General features: G+C 39.5%; 1 non-coding gene across 1 annotated transcript; it reads left to right on the top strand.

The window, feature by feature from the left end:
* Positions 1–4,465: 4,465 nt before the first annotated feature.
* On the top strand, positions 4,466–4,536 carry TRNAG-GCC (transfer RNA glycine (anticodon GCC)). The gene has a single exon. It is a non-coding gene; the product is annotated as a tRNA-Gly (tRNA).
* Positions 4,537–5,948: the final 1,412 nt, after the last annotated feature.

Below are 5,948 nucleotides of genomic sequence, written 5' to 3'. Positions count from 1 at the left end.
CATCTGCCAGCAACCCTCTGATTGTTAAACTGCCGAAATCTCGGCTCTCTGCTCACCTTCACTCTTTCATTCCTCTTTTCTCCCGCCTCTGGAACAAACTCCCACACTCTCTTCAATCCCAATCCTCCCTCCAGGTTTTTAAAACAGCTGTTCACCACCATCTCTTATCTTCCCCCATCCAAAACCTTGATCTTTTCTACCCCCGCTAATTCACCCCAGATCCACGTTGTTTGAAATTCCAACTTCTTTCCTGGAAGTCCTGGCAGTGTCCATATGTTTTATACCTCTCCCACCCCCCCCCCCTTCCCATGCCCCCACCCAAAGCCCTCTCCCAACCACAGATCTCTCGATGTCTCGATGTCTCTCGGTCACTGCTCTCAAATGTTGTGTTTGTGTCCTTCCCCCTCTCTCCCCATCTTGTCTACCGCTCCCGATGTTTTATGTGTCGGTTTGTCTTTCTGTGTGATTAATGTTAGCTCTTTGACGAGCCTCGATCTTGTATACAAAAAAAATAATCTATGATGTCATTATTATCATGCTTTTGTTCCCCATTGGGCGTACTTGACAATGTGACAAGTTTCAAATTTTTCCATTCAGCAGTTTCCGAGAAATAACTTTTGAATAATTTGCTTTTAATCCAAGATGGCTGCCCATACCACGTGACCTATGACGTCACAATTATCACGACAACATGCTGCGTGGGTGTCACTCCCACCCTGAAGGTTTTGTCTCAATCGGACATGTGGTTGCTGAGGAAAACGAGGTTTAGCCCGGACAGATGGACGGACAGACAACCCGAAAACATCATGCTTCCGGCCACCTTCAGGGGTGGAGGCATAAAAAGACATAAAATCTCATAGCCCCCACCGTGGCTTCATGAATTTTACTGTACCGAGTTAAGGGCTGTCAATCGGCCATCTTTGGTGGGATGACAAAACAAAACCTGCAATTGAATACTCATGGATTGTCTTTGTGCCAAGTTTGAACAAAATCTGTCCATGTATGATCGAGAAATGGATGGGGACCACTGATCTCCATACTAACTGGATTGGAGGCTCGACGCCAAATCAACGCTAATCGGTCCATTCGCTGTGAAGTCACCGGAAGTAGATTCGTCGCCATATTGGTTCCCCCAGAAAATCTGTGTCCGTTCAGTGTCTTTATCAAAAGACAATGCCTGCTATATTTTATAAAATAATTTAATCGAAATTTCAACAAAACATTCGATTCAAATTGACTTTAGACAGCAAGTTGCTGTGAGGAAAGATGCCGTCCTGTACAGCGTATGGATGTACGAACCGGGATTAGCGCGGGAAAAGAAGAGAAAAAGGATTAACCTTTCACAGGTAAGTTAAAATGTTCATGATGGAGGGTGTAGTCCCATGCCTTAACATGTGTGTAAGGACGAAAGCGCGTTAACGGGAGTTGTAAGTTATGATATATCCTGTTCTTATGGACTTACGTAAACTTATGGATAGAACTTATGGACTTATACTTATGGACTATAACTGTTCATATGGACTTATACTTATGGACTTATACTTATGGACTTATATTTATGGACTATAACTGTTAATATGGACTTATACTTATGGACTTATACTTATGGACTATAACTGTTCATATGGACTTATACTTATGGACTTATATTTATGGACTTATACTTATGGACTATAACTGTTCATATGGACTTATACTTATGGACTTATACTTATGGACTTATACTTATGGACTATAACTGTTCATATGGACTTATACTTATGGACTATAACTGTTCATATGGACTTATACTTATGGACTTATACTTATGGACTATAACTGTTCATATGGACTTATACTTATGGACTATAACTTCATATGGACTTATACTTATGGACTTATACTTATGGACTATAACTGTTCATATGGACTTATACTTATGGACTATAACTGTTCATATGGACTTATACTTATGGACTATAACTTATGGAAAGAACTTATGGACTATCTTATGGACTTATACTTATGGACTTATACTTATGGACTATAACTGTCATATGGATTTATTTCCTGAACTGCACTCACACCAGTTTGAAACTGCAGTGGAAGATAATATTCACAACCTCGTGAAGATAGCAGCTTCTTGTTGTCGAATCAAACTCTTTCATCTTGGGAAAAAGGAGACGGAAGCCATCACTGGAGAGAAAGTCAGGAAGCAGATGTCCAAACTGATTTTGTTCAAGCACCAGTGAGATTATAGAACACACATGATACAGTGTACACATGTTGCTATTTTATATTCTGTAATTATAATTTATCATAATTTGGCAATATCCTGACGTGTCTTGGAGGAGAATAACAAAAATATTTACTATGACCATCATGTTTCTCTGCCCAGAAGCATAACTCAGAAGTTTGTTTTCACTCTACCCTTCTGATTTTGATTCTTTGATAAATGGATGCAATTTATTTTCAATGGTACTCACTTCAGTAAGAATATTGCGCCATGTGGAATGAAAAAACAAAACAAAACAAAACCAACACTTGACCACAAATATGGTACGTATACAAGTATTCACATGCCAATTTATTTTGCAGATCCATGTTATATTAATCAGCCATGAAAAAGTAAACGCAGTCCTATTTTCCTATTCTTTAAATTTTTAAAGAATATTTAATTACTATTTATATTTAATATTAATATTAATATTATTTAATATTTAATTTAATTTATTTAATATTTAATATTATTATTTATTATTAGAATATTTAATTTATTTAATATTTAATTAGAGGGAATTTAAAGAATTTAATATTTAATTATCAGCATATTTCCTACGAAAATTCCACCTTCCCACTTTATTTTATTTCATTCCGAATTGATTTTAATCCGTTCCAGGGTTGAAAAAGCATTATTACATGATTGATGGAATGCCATCGTACGCTGCTTACGGTTATAAAAACCGCAGCTGTCGATTTGAATGAAGAAGAGGAATCACATTACATCGGGAAATGACATTCGTTTTGGGGAATCGTGGGGGAGCAAAGATGGCGGACAAATGGCTTCAAAAAATGAGCTTCCCCTCCTATCCAGTTAGTATGGAGATCAGTGATGGGGACACGTTTAAGTAACAAAATGGCCGCCAGCCAGCCATCTTTGATCTGATCTCCAAAAAATACGAGGTGCAAAAGTAACCCACTGCACTGAAAATACAAGTACCCGACTGCAAAGCCGCAATGAGCCGGCGAAGCCAAAGCCTTTTGACACTATTTTACCCATCACTATGGCATCAGTAGGTTAGGTAGTTGGTTGGAGGTAGAGGTAGTAGGTACCGTACCTAGTTCAAAATGACACCATTTGCATTCTGGATGAGATTAAAATTTATGAAATTTCCTTCTTGATTAATTCGGTGAATTCCGTCTCAACTTCGGATATTTCCGGCCGTGAAAAACTATCCGCTACGGCCGCGAAAAACTATCCCCTACGGCCGCGAGATTTCTAAAAAATCAGTATTCGTCAATTTTAGAATATTTGACGCCGTTTTCAATTTCAGTGTCCGAAATGTGGTAAAAAGCTTTTCTGAAATATTTTTTCAAATGCACGAATCTCATTGGTTGTGGTGTTTGGTGACGATTTTCATTGAAGATAACCAGGGCCCGTGTGGGCCCGGGGAACGAGTTTGGTCTTAAAGTATTTTAATTACAAATTAGAGGTGCATAAGATGGTGAATCAAACAAAGACGGGTGAAACAAACTCCTATTGAACTTTTTCGCAATTTTTTTATGCATACTTCCGCATCCGGAAGATGGCGGCCTCCATGGAGCGATTTGGTTTTTGAAATATTTTTTCAAATGCTCGAATCTCATTGGTTTGGTGTTTGGTGACGATTTTCGTTGAAGATAACCAGGGCCCGTGCGGGCCCGGGGAACGAGGTTGGTCTTCAAATATTGTAATTACACATTAGAGCTGCATAAGATTGTGAATCAAAAACAGACGGGTGAAACAAACTCCGATTGAACTTTTTCTCAATTTTTATGCATACTTCCGCATCCGCAAGATGGCGGCCTCCATTGAGTGATTTGGTGCGTCAAAGCTTGGAATTCTCAAAGGATCCAGCAAATTCTGGATTTTCAACATCATTCGTACGCGTTCATTCACAAGATCGGCTTCGCCGGCTGTGAATCAAAAACAGACGGGTGAAACAAACTCCTATTGAACTTTTTCTCAATTTTTATGCATACTTCGATTACTTCCGCATCCGCAAGATGGCGGCCTCCTTTGAGTGATTTGGTGCGTCAAAGCTTGGAATTCTCAAAGGATCCAGCAAATTCTGGATTTTCAACATCATTCGTACGCGTTCATTCACAACACCGGCTTCACCGGCTATAATTCAGTGAAGTAACCCATCATTCATCATCTGTGTGCCAAATTTGGAAAATATCGGATTCCGAGAAATGATTGAGGACACGATTAAAGTTTCGCATCGCATTGGTCGTTCAGTGGTAGAATTCTCGCCTGCCACGCGGGAGGCCCGGGTTCGATTCCCGGCCAATGCATCTTTTTATTTTTCCAACAATCAATTTGTACTTCATTTCGTTTCCCAATCCGTGGGTCAAATGGATTCTCATGAATCGTCCCCATGAAATGACGTGATGAACGGGAATTTGTTGTCCTTACCTAATTACCTCAGCCACCGAAGGTCGAGGGAGATAATGTTTTCAGTCTGTCTGAGAGCAGGATATCTCATAAAGTTATGGGTGGATTCGGTGGAAACTTTGTGGACAGGTTGAGTGTGCGACAAGGAGGAATTAATGAGGTGTTGGTGAAGACCAGGATCCGGATACTGGAATTGCTCGGTTGACTACGACGAAGTCGGTGTGTCCTATTGCAGCCAAGATATGTCCTTCCGGCTGTGGGTGCAATGACGTTTTTGTACACAACTCCTTTCCTTCGCCATCTCAGGCGCTGCATGACGTCATCCCCGGGCACCCAAGGGAGTGCCGATACTCCTCTCCGAAAGGGAGTACTCAGTTTTCACTCCGGTTTCTTTCTTTCTTTTCTTTCCAGATATTTGCATATCTGGTTCTTGTTCCTTGAAGAAATCGAAGATTTGTCAAGTATATTGGTTGTTCTTGTGCGTTATTCTGTCTGTTTGTCTGTTTACCTGTTTGTCCGTCTTTACGTCAGTGGCCTACAGGTCACAATTTTCAACCGATCTTCACGAAACTTCACCAAATGATAGAGTTGGTCATAAGCAAGAAGCCTAGTTTTTGGGGGTCAAAAGGTCAGTAGGTCAACATAGGCCAAAGGTCACCAACTTTGTCAAATTTCTAAAATCCTCAATTTCCCTCTGATTCACTTGAAATTTGAAAAGTATTTTCATATCAACTTAGTGAATTCAACCACCAACTGTTTTTGAGGTCAACATAGGCCAAAAGGTCAACATAGGCCAGATTTCTAAAATTGTTAATTTTCATCAGATTAACTTAAACGTTGATGACGATTTGCATATCAGGTCACGGAATTCAACCACTAATTATTTTTGAGGTCAAAAGGATGCTCTACTGAGTGCCCTGCTACTTCGTTCTCTTTTTCCAAGTGTCACTCTATGAGTGATTTTTCATTTGTGTGTTTGTTTGTGTGTGTGTTTGTGTGTTTGTCTGTCCTCTCACTTATACTTGCCTACAGGTCACAATTTTAAACCAACCAACCTTCACGAAAGTTCGCCAAATGGTAGAGTTCGTGGACCTACAAAGTCTTATATATTTTTTATGTCAAAAAGTCAAAAGGTCAACATAGGCCAAAGGTCAACCACTTTTTTCCAAATTTCTAAAATCCTTAATTTTCATCTGATTGACTTAAAATCTGAATAGGATTTTCATATCAGCTTACTGAATCCAACCACCAACTATTTTTTTCGGTCAACATAGGCCAAAAGGTCAACATAGGCCAGATTTCTAAAATTGTT

This window comes from Myxine glutinosa, chromosome 3, assembly GCF_964187855.1.
Source record: "Myxine glutinosa chromosome 3, kmMyxGlut1.1, whole genome shotgun sequence".
Classification (NCBI taxonomy): Eukaryota; Metazoa; Chordata; class Myxini; order Myxiniformes; family Myxinidae; genus Myxine; species Myxine glutinosa.
This window is presented reverse-complemented; position numbering and strand designations above follow the sequence as displayed.